The 17985-nt window shown below is 39.8% G+C and overlaps 1 protein-coding gene across 6 annotated transcripts in view; it reads left to right on the forward strand.

Moving 5' to 3' along the window:
- LOC146443069 (uncharacterized) overlaps positions 1 to 17985 on the forward strand; it is a 129122-nt gene that overhangs the window by 44243 nt on the left and 66894 nt on the right. For 5 of the 6 annotated variants that reach the window (XR_014856453.1, XR_014856454.1, XR_014856452.1 and 2 more), the window contains exon 3: positions 14385 to 14434. The gene's annotated coding sequence lies outside the window, so the exon portion shown is untranslated. Of the gene's footprint in view, positions 1 to 14384; positions 14795 to 17985 lie in introns of those variants that run through there. The other variant, XR_014856456.1, reaches the window with a different exon arrangement.

Here is a 17985-nt window from a genome sequence, read left to right on the forward strand (position 1 = left end):
GTTTCTTCCAGCTGAGTGGTAGCTGATCTCGGTTTCTAGCAGGTTTGAAAAGCTCTTCTGCCCACCAAACCTTAGAACAGGTGTTGGCTTCAGCAGGGGCATTTGCTGATCTCTTGTGAATTTGGGGAAAGACAGTATTTTCTGGAGGACTGAAGGATGCTGAGAGCTCGGTGTTTATTTTTTCCCCATCAAATAAGCATGGATTGAATGCAACTGTTCAGGGATGGTGTCAGGACAGAGAGGATGAGGGGTGTTTTCAGTTAATGTCTGCCAAGAATTAAGGAAAATTAACACAAAATTCTTGTGGTTTGGGAGAATACTCACTGGAGGAGTTGTCTGCTCCACAGATGGGGGCTGTGTGGAGTACTTGGGATAACTGGTTTGAAACAAGGGTTCATGTACGATTTGCAGGGAGATGTTTCAGCTTCTTTGGGATATAGTAACTTGCAGCTCCTCTGCTGAGCACTTCTCAAGGGAAAGACACCACAGTCCTTGCTCAGGCACAAACCTCACTGAAATCAATGATAAGGATTTGTTGATATCAAGGCCTGAAAAAACCTCTGCACTTAAGCATGTGGCAGAACTGCTCAGCAATCAGCAAATAATCAGGTCGGTGCTTATTCAGGGAGTTTGTTTCTTTCAAGTTGTCTATTTTCACCTTCTGTAAGGTCCTGAGGTTATTACAGGAGTGGTGTTTCTGTTGTTGTCTATTTTAGACACTTGACGTGGGATTTCAGACTCTGCTGAGGTGTTGGCAGTGGTACAACATGTGGCTGGTTTACTGTAACTCCTGCTCAGATTTGTAATGCAAATATCATCTCTTCTGCAGGTTTTCAGAGCTCTGGTTCCCCTGGAATTGAGGGTTTCACCTAACTCATATTGTGAAAGGTGATATCCGTGTAATCCCACTGGATTAAGATTAATCTCACCTGGATTTTTGAAGTGAAATGAAATTTATCCAGAGTCTCTTAATTGTTGGAATAACTCCAAACAGCAGAGTAGTAAGATCTTATCTTCTTTTTATCATCGTGTTTCTAAACAGAGAACTTAGGCTTCCTTCATAGTTGTTATTTCTTGGTGTTCTGCCATAAAAAGCAGAGAACAGTCTAAAGATAATTGGGCAAAGGAAACTTGGTGCTGGATGTGGAGGGGTTTTTGTGTTGGTAGAAGAGGATGAGCTTCCTAAACTTAAGTGAAACTCACTTGAAAAAAAAAAAAATTTGGTATATAAGCAGTTTTTCAGAATGATGCTGCTTCTCCTCCTTGAAGCTCTTCCAACTGAAACACACACTGCCATATGCTGCTGGAATATCAGCACACCAAGTGGATTAAAATACAAATGAACAGAACTGCAGTTTGAGGCTTTAATTCTGCAGAGGGATCCAAAATGGTTCCCTTTTTCACTCTGCTAAACACCTAAAGTTAGTTTTACAACATGCTTATGCAAAACATTTTGGAGGCTTTGGGTCTGAAATGAGGATGAAGAGGTTGAGGGGGAGAAAAAAGAAATTTTTCCAATTTTTTTGTCCTGATCCAGGGGCAGGCACAGGTGACTTGGTGCCAAGTGTTCCAGCTATAGCAAATAAAATCATAAGGTAAGTTTTTTTAAGCAGCACAAGAACCTGGGGTACTGCATGGGACATCCAGCTATGCAGCTCCATGGGAATAATCCAGAAATTTCATAGCTTCCAGAATTGTAGCCGTAGTTTCACAGTCATCATTACTTATGCTCTTTACTTAAAATAGCTTTAAAACACCAATATTTAAGTGTTGCATAGGATTTGGACTTCTTAATGTGCATGTTAATCTTTTTAAATCTACTTGTGTATTTTAAGAGAATTTATAGACCGTATAAACAGGGTCCTTAATTGGGAACAAATAGTTTAGATGCCTCATTTTCATACTTTACATAGACACTTGCTAAGGAAAAACGCAAAATTTCCCATCTATTCCTTTCCTGAAAGTTGTTTAGGGCCAGAGTAGTGATGAATAATAATGAGCAATAAATTAACAGAGCTGTATGTTGCTGTCACTGATGGGGAAGTACTCCTGCTGATTTTATTCCAAATGCTGATCCCATAGTGGTTGATGCCATGATCTTGGGAGGAGACATCTTAGTTTAATTCATGTGTTTTATTAAAGCCATAGATATTTATTTTAATAAAAACATCAGATACTTGTAATCTGAAAAAGATGGGAAAACTGTGATGCAAATCAGTACTTTTTTTTTCCTTTTTCTTTAAATTTATTCTCTTTCTTTCCCTGGATAAAGACCTGACAGGAATGCATGGAAATTATCAACACCATTCCTTGCCAAGTATTCAGGAATAATTGGCCGACTAGTATTTCAATAATTGATAATTAATGAGACTTTATAAATAACACTTTGAGTTCTTTTTACGTGCCTGCTGGGTTTTTTTTGGAAGGGGGAGGAATGTCAGACAAATTTCTGGCATTTCTGTGCTACCTTGGAGACTAGAAAATGTTTCATTATTGGCATCTGAGATTCTTATGTAACTTGGTAATTCTGGGAACAAGAATTTTAAGAAAAATGCTGAGCAGTTCGAATCTCCTCGTAAAATTAGAAGATTTAAAACCACTGTGCTAAATACTTCTGTGATAATTTCCCCAGAAGCACTGGTATTCCAAGCTCCTGGAATACATGAATTTTCCTAGGATTGCATCCTTAAGGAGTTAAAACTCCAGATCCCACGGAGTGACTGACACATTGGCAGTTATTACATAAAACCAGTGTATTTGCTTTTGCAGGATATTAAATTGGAATACCAATAAATTGGCAGTGTGAGGAGAAGGTGAGGAGTTGTTGCCTCCTGGCTCTGGGACCAGAGCTGCTGCTGTTGAGGATGTGGTTCGTGTGTGCAGCCCCAGCACAGGGCAGTGGGAAGGAGGTTGCCCTGATCTCTTACGGCTGGCAGGAGGATTTTTATTTGTTTTCTCCAAGTTGAAGGTCTGTAATTCTAGTGGGACAAGCCAGGAAAGGACTTGCCCTGCTTTTTTTCTTGTAAAACAGGGTGGCTTATCTTACCCACTCTGTTCAGAACTCTTATTATAGTCAATGGAGAGGGCTTGATTGAATTTTTCTTCAGTATAAAGTGAAAATGGTGGCTTATTAGTGTTACCTGCTGTGTGAATTTCCTGATTCTTAAGTGGATTAGAAATTGCCATATTCCATTACCTTCTTGAGGGCACAAATAGTCTGACACAGGAATCCACTGGAATGGGATGACTCAGAATTAAAAATGAGTCAGTTACGTCTTATTCTGTTTAAATTTTTTAATTTTTTTTAATACAGGATTAGAAGTAAGCAAGAGTTCAGAATGTGTATACTTTATTTCTGGTATCAAGAAGTGATCTTCCTTCCTTAGATTATAGGATGTGATGTTGGTTGGTTTGTTCACTTTTTTCCTCTTTATTCTCAGAATGCAAGGTGTTGGTAGAACAAGTACATCCCAAAGTCTTATATTTTCCTGAATTACTGAGCTGATCTGGCTGTGCTGTGTAATTTGGTGCCAACAAGTACTGTCTAAACTTTAGCCAAAAATTGAGGTTCATGAGTTGCAGAAGAGGTGGCAATAAAATGTGTTTGGACGATAGCAGGGCTGGAAAGAGGGAGCTGTGTCATGCAAGCAGCAAGCATGTCTTTAGTCACTTCTGTTAAGTGCTTTTCTGGCTAAACTAGTGTCCTCCTGCATAAATTCTCATCATATTCTAATAATACACAATCACAGTTACAATTTACTTCTCCTCTAAATTAAGGTCTTGTGTTCTCTTCCTTTTGTCTCTTTATTTTCCATGTTACTTCTTGAAGTGATGAGGTGCAAGAAAAATAGCAAATTAGGTATTTTCCATGCTTGTGTTTTTGCAGAGAAGTTTACCAAGGAGAAAACCATCTTTAAAATGCTTCTTCGAAGGAAAAGGAACGCAGTTGGTCTTGAGACAGCATAAAGCAGTAGGCATTACATAGCAGTAACAATAAAATTAAACATGAAAATTAACTTCAGTACTAACTTCAGGATTTTGTAGCCAGTTTTTAATAAAAGGCAAGCAGCATTAGGACAAGGGGAATGGATTAAAGCTGAAAGTGAGTTGATTTAGATTGGATATTAGGGAGAAATTCTTGGCTGTGAGGGTGGGGAAGCCCTGGGACAGGGTGACCAGAGAAGCTGTGGCTGCTCCTGGGTCCCTGGAAGTGTCCAAGGCCAGGTTGGACAGAGCTTGGAGCAACCTGGGATAGTGGAAGGTGTCCCTGCCCATGGCAAGGGCTTTGGAACTGGGTGATCTTCAGGGTCCCTTACATCCAAAACTACTCTGTGATTCCCTGGAATTTTTAGATTCCTGTCTCTTTATAAAGCCTGTCTGGTTTTCTGTGGAAGAAAGTAAGAATTTTCTCTCAGAAGTGCATCTTGTCGCGCTGTTAGAAGCTCTGCCATCCTAAGACACCCAAGTAATGGTAAATATTTAGCAGTGCTGTTGCTAAAAAGCGACAACTTACTTCAAATTCGAGCTTGTTTGGCTTCCAGCTGTAATATCTCGCTGTGCCTTTCTCTGCAAGGATGACAGGGCTGTTTGCTATTTGTCATTTTCACCAAGTACCTATGAAAACAAGGTCAGGGACTCATCTCCTTAATGAAGGAGGCGTTTGGGCTGGCGTCACACAGTCTGTATCCCAGCCAGACCCACTGTTTTCCCAGCTCTTCCCTGAACCCTTGCCAGTTCTGTGGCGTCTCCGCAGTGTGGGTATCAGAACTGGACATGAAGTTCTAGCCTAGAACTCGCTTGATTTGTTGCACAAACACTGAGCTGATGTCATCAGCCAAGCCCTTAATATGGCTTTGCCCTGCACTGGCCGTCCCTAACAGGGAGATTCAGTACGGCTGCTCCTGAGCCTTTTTCTGGGGTAAAGTGTCCAAGTCACGGAGGAATAGCCTGAATTCCTTCAAATATGGGTGATGTTGATTAGTTAGGATTGTTGCCTTCAACCACAGTCTCACTGCAGCATGTTAACTGTTTAACATACCAATTCTTCAGTTACCTACAAACTTAATTCCAAAGTATTTTTATTATTATCATGGAGATTATTTATAAAATTTCCACGGCTCAGTCCCATGTCTGTTGCTCCCTCATGTCCCCCATGCTCTAGCAGGGAAGCTGCCATCCACCTCCTTTGCATTAAAAAGCTGTTACCAGCTCTGGAAAAGATGAGGGGCTTTAGGTATCCCAGGTGAGCATTCTTACGGACAGAATGAGTCATTTTTGTGTGGACTTTTTAACATGTGGGCGAGTGAATCATCAGGTGTTGAACAGATTCATCTTTTTTAATAGGACACGCACAAGACAATATTTTTCTCACTGAGACAACTTGTCTCATATTGTCTGAAGACAATATTAAGCAGAAATACAGTGACGTTGTGTGCTTTGGAGCATGATACCTTGGGAGGTGATCCATGAAACAGCCCAGTGTTGCTTTTCTTAGTTCCTGGTACGTGTGGGGAGTGTTGGCCTTTAAAGTATTGTTAAGAATAGAAGATTTTGGCGGGGGAGATAATTAAAAGTTGACCGATAGTTGCGTAAGAAATTGAGAGTTTGGCTCTCGGATGTGCTTGTGTTTCAAAGGAGTTGTAGGTAGATTGTGTTGGTCTCTTTTCCCAATAAGTTACAAGACAGGAGGAAATGGCCTAAAATTGCACCAGCAGAGGATCAGTGTGGATTTTAGGAAAAATTTCTTCACCGAAAGGGTTGCCAAGCAGCAGCAGCAGCATGGGCTGCCCATGGCAGTGGTAGAGATTCCATCCCTGGAGGGATTTGAAAGATGAAGCACTTGGGGACATGGATTAGTGGTGGGCTTGGCAGTGCTGGGTTAATGGTTGGAGTCCGTGATCTTGGATGGCTTTTCCAACCTAAATAATGCTCTTTAAATTTGCACACTTCATGATGATGATGATCATCCAGCATGTATCAAGAGCATGTGAAAAAACAAAACCATGGCTTTGGTGAAGAGCTGTGCTTAAGGCCCATTTAAGTAGAAAAAAAAGGCTAAATTTCTTCGATTGTCTCAATTTTGGGAAATTTTTTTTCATTCCACTGCCAAGTTCTACTCTCCAGAATTGTGCTTAGTTCTGGGTTCTAATGAGATCTGAAAATGACAGAGCAAAACCATCTTGCTGTAATGACTGATGCAGGGTAGGAAATGAATGATGACATTTAACTATGGGTAGGCAGGGTTGAGGGCTTCAGTGAAAACTCACCACAAGTTTACGTGAAAAGCTGGTGGTTCTTTCCTAGAAATTTATTTAAAGTTTAGTTTTAGTGAGCTCAGGAAATTTCTTTAGGTTGACTTGGAAAGCATTTTTCAGTAGGTATCTTTTAGAGGGTTTTAGAGGGATAAAAATTATTATAGAGAGCATTACATGGACAAAACAATTTTCTGAGCAGCACTATTTACCTAAGTCAGGGCTGCAGGCTAAAAACACATATTTTGGTCACCAAAGTAAATTTGAAGGGAGATTCATTCATTCATTGCAAATGAAGGTGCAGATGCTTTTAGAATCTGACCAAATCCTTGTACGTAAAAGCATCTTCATCCTTAAAGACTTCTGAATATGGATTTCGTATAGAGTAGAAGGGTTGAACACCAGAAGTGCAATAATAATAAAAAAACACAACACCACCCCCACTCTTCACACCCCCCCCTTCCCAGCTGTCTATCTCAGTGAATTTCACACCATGGTTGCAAGGCCAGAATGATTATGAATTAGGGTTAGCACAAAATCTAGCTATTTGAAAATTTTACAGCGTTTTACTGTAATGTAAAGGCTAGGATTTCTCCGAAAATCAAGTCTGAAAAATGCACAAGGGCAGAGAGGTCTCATTTTGAAAACCCAATTCATTGTGACAGAAAATGAGATTTTTAACCTTGTCTTTCAGTCAGAACAAATTGTGCCTTGTCTCCTTGCACTTTGCCATTTGAGTTCTCATCTGTCCTGCGCTCCTTCTAGCCAAGATCCACATCCCCTATTGAACTACATTAAAAATCTTGGGTATAATCAACATTTTTTGACTAGTGGTTAATTTTTGATCTTTATTCTGAGTGTCCTTGGGCGAGGCCCCAGGCTGTCATGACCAAGTTCACAGGAGGTGCAGGCTATGTTGAGGTTTTTTAAAAATATTACACTGCAGAGAGGCTCTCTGAGGGAGTATCTTTATTGTGGTGAAAGTAATACACCAGGTTTTCTCTCTGATTGCAGCTTCGGCATAGCTCACTCTAATTTAGTTAGCCCAAGGCTATAACATACTGCTTCTCAGGATTGTAGAATGGCCATTAATGGGAATTTGCTGAGAGTGGGTGTGTATGCCTGAAGGAAAGTGTGCATAAAAAATTAAAGCCTCCTGCTTATGATGTAGTTGGTATGTGCTGTTGTCCTTGATCTGACTTAACTGGGTACTACAGGTGAGAGCAGCACAGCAGTTCTCTAAATAAGTCACTTCAGCCTTGAAGTCTGCACTTGATAAGATTTTGTTGGCCTCAGTAGTGTGCAGCTGGTTCCTACAAATGAGTTTTCATCTGTGTGCTCAGTGATTTACAGCCCTGCTCACAGAGAAGTGTTTTTGCTTTATGGATGGCAGAAGATGCATGGCTTTCACATGTCTTTACACACAGGTGGTATTTAATTATGTCTTACAGTAATTGGTGATAAGGTGACAGTCCAGTTCCAGGTCCTCAGTGCATGACCCCTTCCTTTGGCCAGTGTCACTTTTCCTTATATTGTCATCTTTCTTTTCATAGGAAAAGAGTGCAGGTTTAGATGGGAAATTAGGAAGGAATTCATCCCTGGAAGTGTCCAGGGCCAGGCTGGATGGCGCTTGGAGCAGCCTGAGACAATGGAAGGTGTTCCTGCCATGGCAGGGTGTCTGAACTAGATAACCTTGAAAGTCCCTTCCAACCCAAGCCATTCTATTACTCTGTAATATTTAATAATACTTTTTTTTTCAGACTGCTGCTATTCATGGCAATATCAAGAGGTAAAAATTCCTTTATTGCTGCGGAGGAGTATTTATAGAAATAAGCTCCATACCAGCTCCCTGCTTGCTGCCATGTTTTAAAGGAGGTGTGAGAGCTGTGAATGCATCCTTCAGGCTTCAGGAAAGCATTGATGCTTCAGTGTGCTGAGCCAGAACACCTCAGTCTATGTTAGGATTTAGTAACATCCCCAAGAGATAAGTCAGAGTTCCCCAAGAAATCCCAGACGGAAACCAAAATCAGTGCGCAGGCAGGAGAAATGGTGATTGCCATTGTAGATCTAACAATCTACCTTAATTTTCTCAAGACAAGGGTATTGAGGTGGCCTGGTGGCTTTTTTTCTTCCCACTCCTTTTAGCACAGCATATTCCTGTGGGATTGTAGGACAGGAAGACTGCTGTGTTCCACAAGGCATTTCCACACAGGGCTCTCTTATCCTGCCCTAATTATGCTCAGTGTGGCAGCTACTGCTGTTAAGGACATGGCTGCACTCATGGAATAAAAAATGGCTAGAATTTAGCTTTTAATTTATTTGTCCTCCCATTTGGAGGGAACACTTAATGTGATTTTGTGTAATAAAACCAACTATGTGAGCATCCACAGAGGTGATTTTCTAAATTTAAGATTTCCTTTGAATTTATTCTTATCTCAAATAGATTGGATTACTATAGGCTGTGTCAGCGTGAGTCACTTGTAAGTGCCTGTTAATCCAATAAATCTGAGCGGTTTCCTATGGAAATACTATTTTCTGATTTCTATTTATATGATGGTCCTGGCCTTGTTGAATCTACACTGACTTCACTGGAAATATCTCTTTGGAAAAATAAATGATATAATTTCACATACTAATGGAAATTGCAGTGAAGCAGTAAAATGAAAAATAGCCTGAAGTAATTAATAAAATGTTCAGAGGTTTTTTGTGTCACCTTTATTAGGTATTTTGTAGCAATACTGCCTGAGACTAAAAAGAATCATCAGAGGGGGTTGTTCTTTTGCATTTGTTTTTTGTTGTTTCTTTTTTTTCCCCAGTTAATAATGCTGTTCTACCCTATATATTATATTTGTACATTACCCTGCAAGTTTTTTCCTTCAGTTGTTGCCACTGCCCTGCTCAAGGGTGTTGGTGGTTGCATCACTTTGGCCATTAATTTCCCACCCATAACATACTCAACTACTGAAAACTAAACACTTAAATAGAGAAAAGTAGCTGTTTTAAAATAACTTCAGCCTTTTTCTGTTTGACTTGTGCAGCAAGTGGTATTCAGTGGTAGCAGAAAGCAAAAGCTTTGCTATGGTTTGGAATTTTTGCCTGAAATAAGAAGGGAAAAAAATCAGCATAAGAAATGTTTTTCCAGCCTGAGCTCAGTGTGCTTCTATACCAAAGTGGGAGGGTCTAAACACTCCTAAAAGCTGGCTGGTAAAACTGGTCCTCTTTTGAGCGAGAAAGTGCAGAATATAACAATTTATACTATGCATTGGGAATTTCTAGTGCTGAGGTGGGGAAAAAAATGCATTTACTGGAAATAGTTTGACAAAATTCAGCGTTTGTAACACGTGCAACAGTGCTGCTACTGTAAGGCACCACAATTTTCATAACCTTAAATTTGCTGGTATGTACCAAGTTTCCAAATATCTTCCTCCTCTCTGTCTCCGCCGTTGAATTTTCTCGTGCGTTTCGAGTATGAGGGATGGGATGCTGAAAATCCCTGGATTTTTGACGTGTTAAGACAGACTTCTGTGGATGTTTGCTGCCTGCTTGATGACACATGGGATGTTTATTGAGCCTGTGCAGTGAAATGCTGCTGAGGGAACTGGATCTGTAGTGGGGGAGATGAGAAATTTTAATGCCTAACGGTGGCATTTTGCAGAGGCAGCTCAGGACTGTGAAGCTGAGATTTTGGAGCTGTTAGTGATAGTAGGTTTGTTGGTAGCTACTCCAGATCCTGATTAATTGGGATTTCAGCTAATTTTGCCAGCTAAACGTGAACTGATCTTGGGGAAGGTTGTGTTTAGTGGAAAGTGTCCCTGCCTGTGGCAGGGGTAAGAATGAGAGGACCTTGAAGATCCTTTCCAACCAAATCCATTTTATAATTCTCTGATCTCTCCAGAAGATACTTCAAGAAATACATAGGATGCACAGAGACTTGGAAGGTGAACAACATCTATAACAAAATCACAAGAGAAAAGGGAGAACAAACCTGTGCGTCATGTTGGTATATTAAATTTGAGTCATTTGAAAAGTAGATACAAGGATGCAATTTAAAATCAATGTAAAAGCATATTAGAATCCCAGAATGGTTTGGGTTGGAAGAGACCTTAAAGACCATCTTGATCTACCCCTGTGCCATGGACAGGGACACCTCCCACTATCCCAGGCTGCTCCAAGCCCTGTCCAGTCTGGCCTTGGACATTTCCAGGGATCCAGAGGCAGCCACAGCTTCTCTGGACAACAATTAGATAGGGATTATATAAAAAGCTAAGATACAGAAAAAACAGCATTGATAAGGAACATGAAAAAACCTTGTAAATAAGTTGGAAGTTGGAGGAAGTCAAGGGAAAATGCAGATCTTAGCAGAGTGAAGACAATAAATCAGAGATACCACACTGAATATACTGCTGAGCTTAACTGTGTTTAATATGGATCGTCTAAAAGAATCAAAATCTCTTTGGACTCGCTGTGGGAATAATTTTGGTAATTAACAGGTCTCATTTGAAAACAGTGTATTGTGATTTTTCCCATCTGAGACTGGTGCAGACTGTGGCATTTTACAGGGAAACAGGTGTGGGCAGTGTGTGTGGGCAGGCTGACTGAGAGGCTTGGATGCCAAATTTTTCAAAACACTGATAGTTCAGAAATTAAAAATTTACAAGTTTTTAAGTAAGTATATTTATTGAAGTGGATTGGACCAGTTTAGGTCAGGCAAAATTGCTGTATCTGACCTGAATGGGTTGAGTAGCAAAAAGAGCAATGTATGGAGAGATGTGAGTATAAAGCTGTGGTCTGAAACAAACCTGCCGTTTCCTAGATCTGTCTGGTTTCTAAACAAGATTTTTATTTCATAGAAATGTTAAAATTACATTTTCTTTCCTAGTATAAGCACAAACCTGTTTGAAAAAACAGTTCTAAACTAGGAAAGGGAGAGCATGGATGTTTTTGGTACTGAGACACAGAAACATTTTTTAAATTTGTTTGTAGGCAGCAATGTGGCACAAATTGCCAAGAGGTGGGCTTGAAAGTTCTGTTCCCTTCCAAACACAGACAGTAACCATAAAATAAAAAAAAAGATAATTTTTTAGGTGGTTTATGATCTTGTTGCACTCCCACAAAGGTATTGAGTGGTGAGAGAGGATTCTCACCCCTGGGCATGTGGATAACGAATGCTGAATTCACCCTGCAGGTTTGCTGGTTTATATGGAATCATGGAGTTGTTTGGGTTGGGAAAGACCTTTAAGATCACTTAAATCCAGCCATCAACTTACCAGCACCATCGTGTTCACCACCAAACCATGTCCTCAAGTGCTATATGCATATGATTTTTGGACACCTCAGGGATGGTGCTTCCACCACTGCCTTGGGCAGCTTCTTCCAGTCCTTGACCTTGGGCAGCTTCTTCCAATCCTTGACCAAAAAATTCTTTCTAATACCTAATCTAAACCTCCCCTGGCACAACTTGAGGCCGTTTCCTAAAATTAAATGTTCAATTAATAGGACATTTTAACAACAATAGCAACAACAAAATAACACAGTCAATTCCATAGCTTGTATGCAAATCTGGTGTTCCCTAAGTGCTGCATACTCAAATGGAATTATTTATTTCCTTGTAAGAGCAGGAGATCCAATTTCTGTGCCATTTGATGGGATAGGTTTGGCATTGTTTATCAACACTGAGAGCACTGCAGAGAGAGAAGTGGGGAAGAAGAATACCAAGAAGTAGTAGAAGAAGATGTTTGGCAGTTAAGTACTTCTCTTGTAGAAGAATTGTTTCCAGGACAACAAGGTTGATGGAGTTACAAAGTGAGTGTGTGTTTGCTTTCCTCTTCAGCTTGTTAATCAGTGAGGTAGGAAAAGTTTGCTTTGTACGTGAGTTGTGTTACATCAGTTATTTTTAGTCTGCACTTCATTGTCCCTGTGGCTCTTTTCAGCTATTTAGGAGATACCTGGCATGCAAGAAATCGTGTTTGCTTTGTGGGGTTTTTTTTAAGGTCACATGGTATTTCAAAAAAATGACAATCTGGATTATTAACAGCTCTTCCTGGTATATTTTTCTAGTGTGTTTGTTTCTCAGAGAAATAAAACAGCTTTATGCTTTAAGTTCCAAGCTCATCTCACTGGTGGGATGTGAGTTTCTTTCACTGTTTGCACAGAATTTTTCCTCTGTTGGTATAATACATTTTTTTTTTGTATATACTAATGATATACTGTCATGCAAATGAATTCGGAATAAATTAAAATATTAATTTTCTCCTAGAGTATATTCAGCTGTAGGATTCCATTGTGAGATCTATTTTCAACTGGAGTTTGGAACTTGCAATAAAGCGGCACTGAATTAAATGTAGTTGCCAATTTTAAAGGGGCACAGCTCGCATAAAATCACACCCATCTCCAAAATATGTTGATCTATTTAAAATCTGGAGGAGTATGATGAAATCTGTACTTGTGTGGTTTTCCTTTGTATATTTGATTGTACTCCGAGTTTAATTTTTTCTTGATTGTTTTTTTCCTGCACAACAACGTTTTGAGAAAGAAATGCCATTTTTTTAAAAACCACAAATATTGGCTGTGCATTTTCGAGGCAGAAATAAAAATAGTGTCCAGGTCATTAGTGAAAAACACACTTCATAAAGCTCTATTGTTCTGCTAAATTAAATAGCTTGAAGTTTAACTGTGCCCCTTATAGAGGAGTTTGATGATTTCATATGCCCTAATGATAAATGTATTTATTTCTTACTGAGATTTTAGAATTTAATATTAAGAAAACACTTCTTGTGCATAGTTGTCTGATGAATTAGTGAGATTCTTGGCTTTCTTCTGAATGTGTTTGGGTTCTGCTGGTGCTTGAGGTTGGATTCCTCATGCTAAGATCTGGTTGATCACTTGTGAAAAATTAAGTTTTATTCTGTAGTTATGTTTTTCTGTCCAATTCCATGATCCTTTATTGATTAGGGAGAATGACATAGCATGAAAACTGCCATGCTGAGGTGACTCTGGTGATCACTGAGTTTCTCTATCCTGCGGTTTTCTAACTTTTTGGAAAGGGAAGGGAAGCAGTGTGAGAAATCCACGCTGGCATTTTCTTGTTGCTTTGTTATCCATTCCTGGCTACAAACTGTAGCCAGAGTCAGTATTCTTTCTGACTGGTGTGTCCTCCTCTTTCTATCTCTTTTTTTTTTTTTTTTAATACTTTCCTTTTTCCCCTGTTTTCTTGCAAATTACCATATTCAGCAGAGCAAGAGCAGCACTGACCTTGAGCAATGAGATGTCTCTGTGTTTCATTTTCCACTCTGTCCTCAGTTATTTAGTTATTCCATTATCTGGAGCATACCAGTTCTTCATGGAGGTTTGAGTAGTTCTTCCAGGTCTCTACTTAGCCTAGTAAGGGAATGAGGAATTTTTTTTTCTACTTCTGCTGGAAGTTTACTAATTATGTGGTCAAATAGGGAATGTAGCATCAGAGCATTCTTTTTCAGGACAATAACTCTAATTTGTAGATTCTTCTGTTTGTTTTTTTGGTTGCTTGCTTTTCTTCTGCTTCAATTCCCAGGAAGGTATCGATATTCTTTCTCTGTTTCTACAGATTTGAATCCAAAGCTCAGAGCAGGACCAATGGCCAACCCTTTCAATATTCAGCTCCCACTGAAGTGTCTTAGGGTGACTAGAACACAGGGGTACCAGGTATGACCCCAAACCAAGGACAAGTCATCACCTCTCTGAATTAGGTGCTGGAGGCCAACAGGGAGCACTCACAGATCTAACAAGACCCTACAAAGATACCTTTGAGCAATTAGATCCCTTTTTCTAAGTGTTTATTCACTTTCTCTATGGCTACGAGGAATTTTTTTGGTCAGCTCTGCAGTAGGTTTTGGAATTTATTTCTAGTTCTTCAGGGTTATACTCAAATCACCAGGCAGTCTCCGAGGTTCATCTAGATAGAGCAGTTCCATTCAACAGGAATACTCTGGCAATCAAAATCAGAAAAAACAGACAAGAAGGATGGAAATATTTTCCAGTGTTGACTAAAAGAGAGCAGTAAGCTTGAAGCATTACTTAACAATGTAATGAGAAACGTCAGTTCAAGCAAATACTTTTTTTTTTTTAACAGAATTTGTTTTCTTTGTTGTGTTGCAGGAAAAGAAACGGTGGCTGAGTTGCACAAGTGAACTAGGACGGCACAAAATGTAAGTCAAAGAGGAATGCTCATTTTCCTATTTTATAAGACTACTGGTCCGCTATTCTATAAGACATCCATTTAATTAAAAAGGCCATTAGTTTTTTTAGTTTCCTGGACTGTGAGTGCAGTTTGTAGAACTGTCTGAGTTCCCTGGTTTGGAGCCACGTGGCTCAACGTGAATGGCATGAGGTGGATTTTTTCTGTCCATCATCATCACTTTGTTAAGGCACAGAGGAGTTCAAGGTTGGGTTCAAGGTCTTCATTATTGTTGTTGTAGCTGTGGTGGTCCAGGGGTGACGAGAGGAGAGGTTTGAAGGCAAGAAGGGCTGGAAAGGGATTTTGAGCTCCAAAACTTGTGTCAGTATTCTCTATATTGGACCTTACTTTAGAGCTCCTGTATTTTGGCTCAGTATTTTGCAATATATCTAAAACATAGTAAGTGCTTATGGTTTGATGGGGCTTGGAGCAACCTGGTCTAAGTGGAAGGTTTAGCACAAGAGTTTTTCCATTTTGTTCAAGAGAGCAGTGTGGTTTTCAGTGGTACTTTGCATAGCAAGCCTTACACACCATCTTTCTGATTCACTTGTAGTAGCCAATGGCAAATTTTGGAGAGAGAGATGCTTTCAACTGTCTTGAACAGAGACAGTTCTTGTTCTATGTGATAACAACATCTACTCTGCAGTTGTAATAACAAAACCTAAGGTGATTCTGAATCTGGTTTCACACCAGCTAAGAAGTGGACTCATTATAAGATGATATGAGGTTTTCTATGTATTGTTGACTCAACTCTGAAATATCAATAACTCTGCAAGATGTGCCTCAGCTTGTTTACTAAGCGAGAAGTATATTTTTAATGCGTGGGTTTTGAAATTATTGATAACTCCAGTTTTTCCAGCAGTGTTTGTGGGGTATTTTAATTTTAATTTATACCTGTGTCTCTCGTTTTTAATTTTTTTTTCTGTCGGAAAAGTTTTAAGTAATTCTGCAAAGTTGCTTTTTATAGACACTCAATATTAAAAAAAAAAAAAAAAAGAGAACACGTGGTAGAACATGTGTCAGGCATCTGCAATTCCTTCAGCATCATGTTTTCCACAATGATTTAATAGCTATTGAGTCTCCTCAAATATCTTTGTCTCCAAGACCTATTTTATGGTAATAAATCATCTTGGCTGTAAAATTCTTGAAATGATTCAGTAGGACAATCGTTTCCTTAGCACATTCCCTGAGAGATCATGGATAGAAATGGAAAAGTCCTTACTGGGTCAGGTCAGCTTTTCTTTCCTGCAATCCATGTGGTCAGTGCTGGAAGTGATAACAAAGTTGCCAGCATTTTTTCTGGTGAACTGCAGTTTTCCAGTGCTCCCTGTTCATCTCTTGCTAATTTACAGCGAGTTTTCTGTTAGAGTTACTAAATTACACTGAGAAATGCCAAGCCAGATACAGGATAAAAGATTTGTCATGGTGTGGTGCAACTTTTCATTTTAAAAACAGTCTGTCTCAAAATTCATATAAAAATACCAGTGAAGTTACGAAAGGCTTCATTAATTTCCTCCTTAATTTCCTCATCCATTTGCACATGAGAGAGGGGATGGTGCAGCCCTTGGGGTAGAGGTTGATTTAATAAATTGTCAGGCATGTGAGAATGGTTAGGTTGTGGTACCTGATGTGTCAATCTTTGGAAGGTAGTCATAAATTTTGTAATCCCTTGTGGCTTTCTGACCCCTGGAAAAGGCTGCTTGAATTGGGCATTGCTTACTGGGAGCAGGCAAGAAAGGAATTCAGCAAGAGCCTGTGAGGAGTTCTGAATATTAAGTAGTTCACCTGAAATACCACATGTGCAGAGAAAAAGGAGATGTGCTTTTGGTCAAAACTCTACATACCTGGAGTTCCAGGTGAAAAACCAGCAGGTTAGAGAGAGATTCAAGGAGAGATGTCATCCCTTGATCTTAAAGTTTGTATCTCTCTGAATTACTGCTGTTTTCTTTCTGTGATGTTTTCCAAGTTGAACATCAGATGTGGTTGCAACTTCTATGGTTGCCCAGAGAAGCTGTGGCTGCTCCTGGATCCTGGAAGTGTCCAAGGCCAGGTTGGACAGGGCTTGGAGCAACCTGGGACAGTGGAAGGTGTCCCTGCCATGGCAGGGGGTGGCACTGGGTGGTCTTTAAAGTCTCTTCAAATCCAGTCCTTTCTATGATACTGGAATCATGCTTTAATGCTGAGGGAATGCCTCTTTCATGCTGAGGGAAGCAGTATGTTCTGGGTTAGTTCTTTCAAGGGCATTTCCTTAAAATAATCAGGCTTTGTGATCTGGGATTCTGGATTCTCTTTCCTATCTCAGAACAGGAAGTAAAGCTTTGCAGTTAACCCAAGGTTTAGAGCAGATTAATGTATTAAATTAGATTAAATCTCTTACATTTGTTTTGGAAAAGGGAACCTTGTATTCCTACAGGCCTTACCTGCCAAACTGTTACTTTCATTTTAACTGTGCACTTTAATCAGATGCTTTTACTGCAAGGCATAAACCTTAGTTTTTTCAGTGATGTCCTTTGAAATGAGCAAAAACTTTGTTACAGTCACAATAGAGAACAATCTCTGCATTTAAAGATGGACTCCAAAATTCCATCTTCCTGTAGGATCTTGGCAAGAATACATTGTGTCATGTCAGTGTGATCATTCCAGTTCATGTCTTACAGAAAAAGCAGTTGTACCATGCACACAGACATACTTAGGGTTGGTAGAAATATTTTCTGTCATATCCCTGTTTAAATGGCTGGTTGGTTGTGTGAAGTTGGTCTTAAAAAGGGACAGGAGGAGAAGAAAGTCTTCACTGACTGAGGAGTTCTGCTAACTCATGCACCTTCCACAAAGTAGCTTTGTCAGTTGTGTTTGTCACTTGTACCTGCGAAGTGAGGACGGCAGGGCTGCTTCAGATCTCAGACACAACAATAAATATTAATATTTTTACTCTTTAGCAGTAAAAGTTTAATATCTGACATCAGGAGGAGCTCACTCCTGGCTCATCTCTGAGCAAGTAGTTGTCTTGGAGCATATTGCCCTTCAGTCTGAATGACAGGGAGGGTTTGATGAGAAAATTACAGGCAGCAAGGGTAAAGAAAGCCATTTTCCTCTTCAGGTGTCCCTTTTCTTCTGAGAAGGTCCACAGGCATGGATGGCATAAAAGGAGACCAACCCCAAAGAGGTCAGTGTTGTTGGAAGTGTGGGGAGTAGCCATTGACACAGGCAGTGGATATTCAAAGAGAAACTCTCCGTTTGACAGTGCTGTCTTAGAGATGGCTTAGAAACATAAAAACACAACTTGGTTTTAAAAGAGGGCTTTTAATTTATGTCAGAGGTGAAAGTACCTGTCAGTTTAATGTGTGCTCTGCAAGAAGCGAGGAGCTCGCTAAGATGAGTTCTTGGATTTCCCTTTTTTGTGCCTTGTCTCTGTGGTGAGGTGGCTTCACAGAGAAAACTCTGGCACCAGCATGAACACTGAGAACCTTTTAGAAATCTTTTGTAGGAGTAGTTCTTGTGCCACATGAGCAGGAGCTGTGTGCT

Source organism: Lichenostomus cassidix, chromosome 1Aa (assembly GCF_008360975.1).
Source record: "Lichenostomus cassidix isolate B80296 chromosome 1Aa, HeHo_3.0, whole genome shotgun sequence".
In the NCBI taxonomy this organism is placed as follows: domain Eukaryota; kingdom Metazoa; phylum Chordata; class Aves; order Passeriformes; family Meliphagidae; genus Lichenostomus; species Lichenostomus cassidix.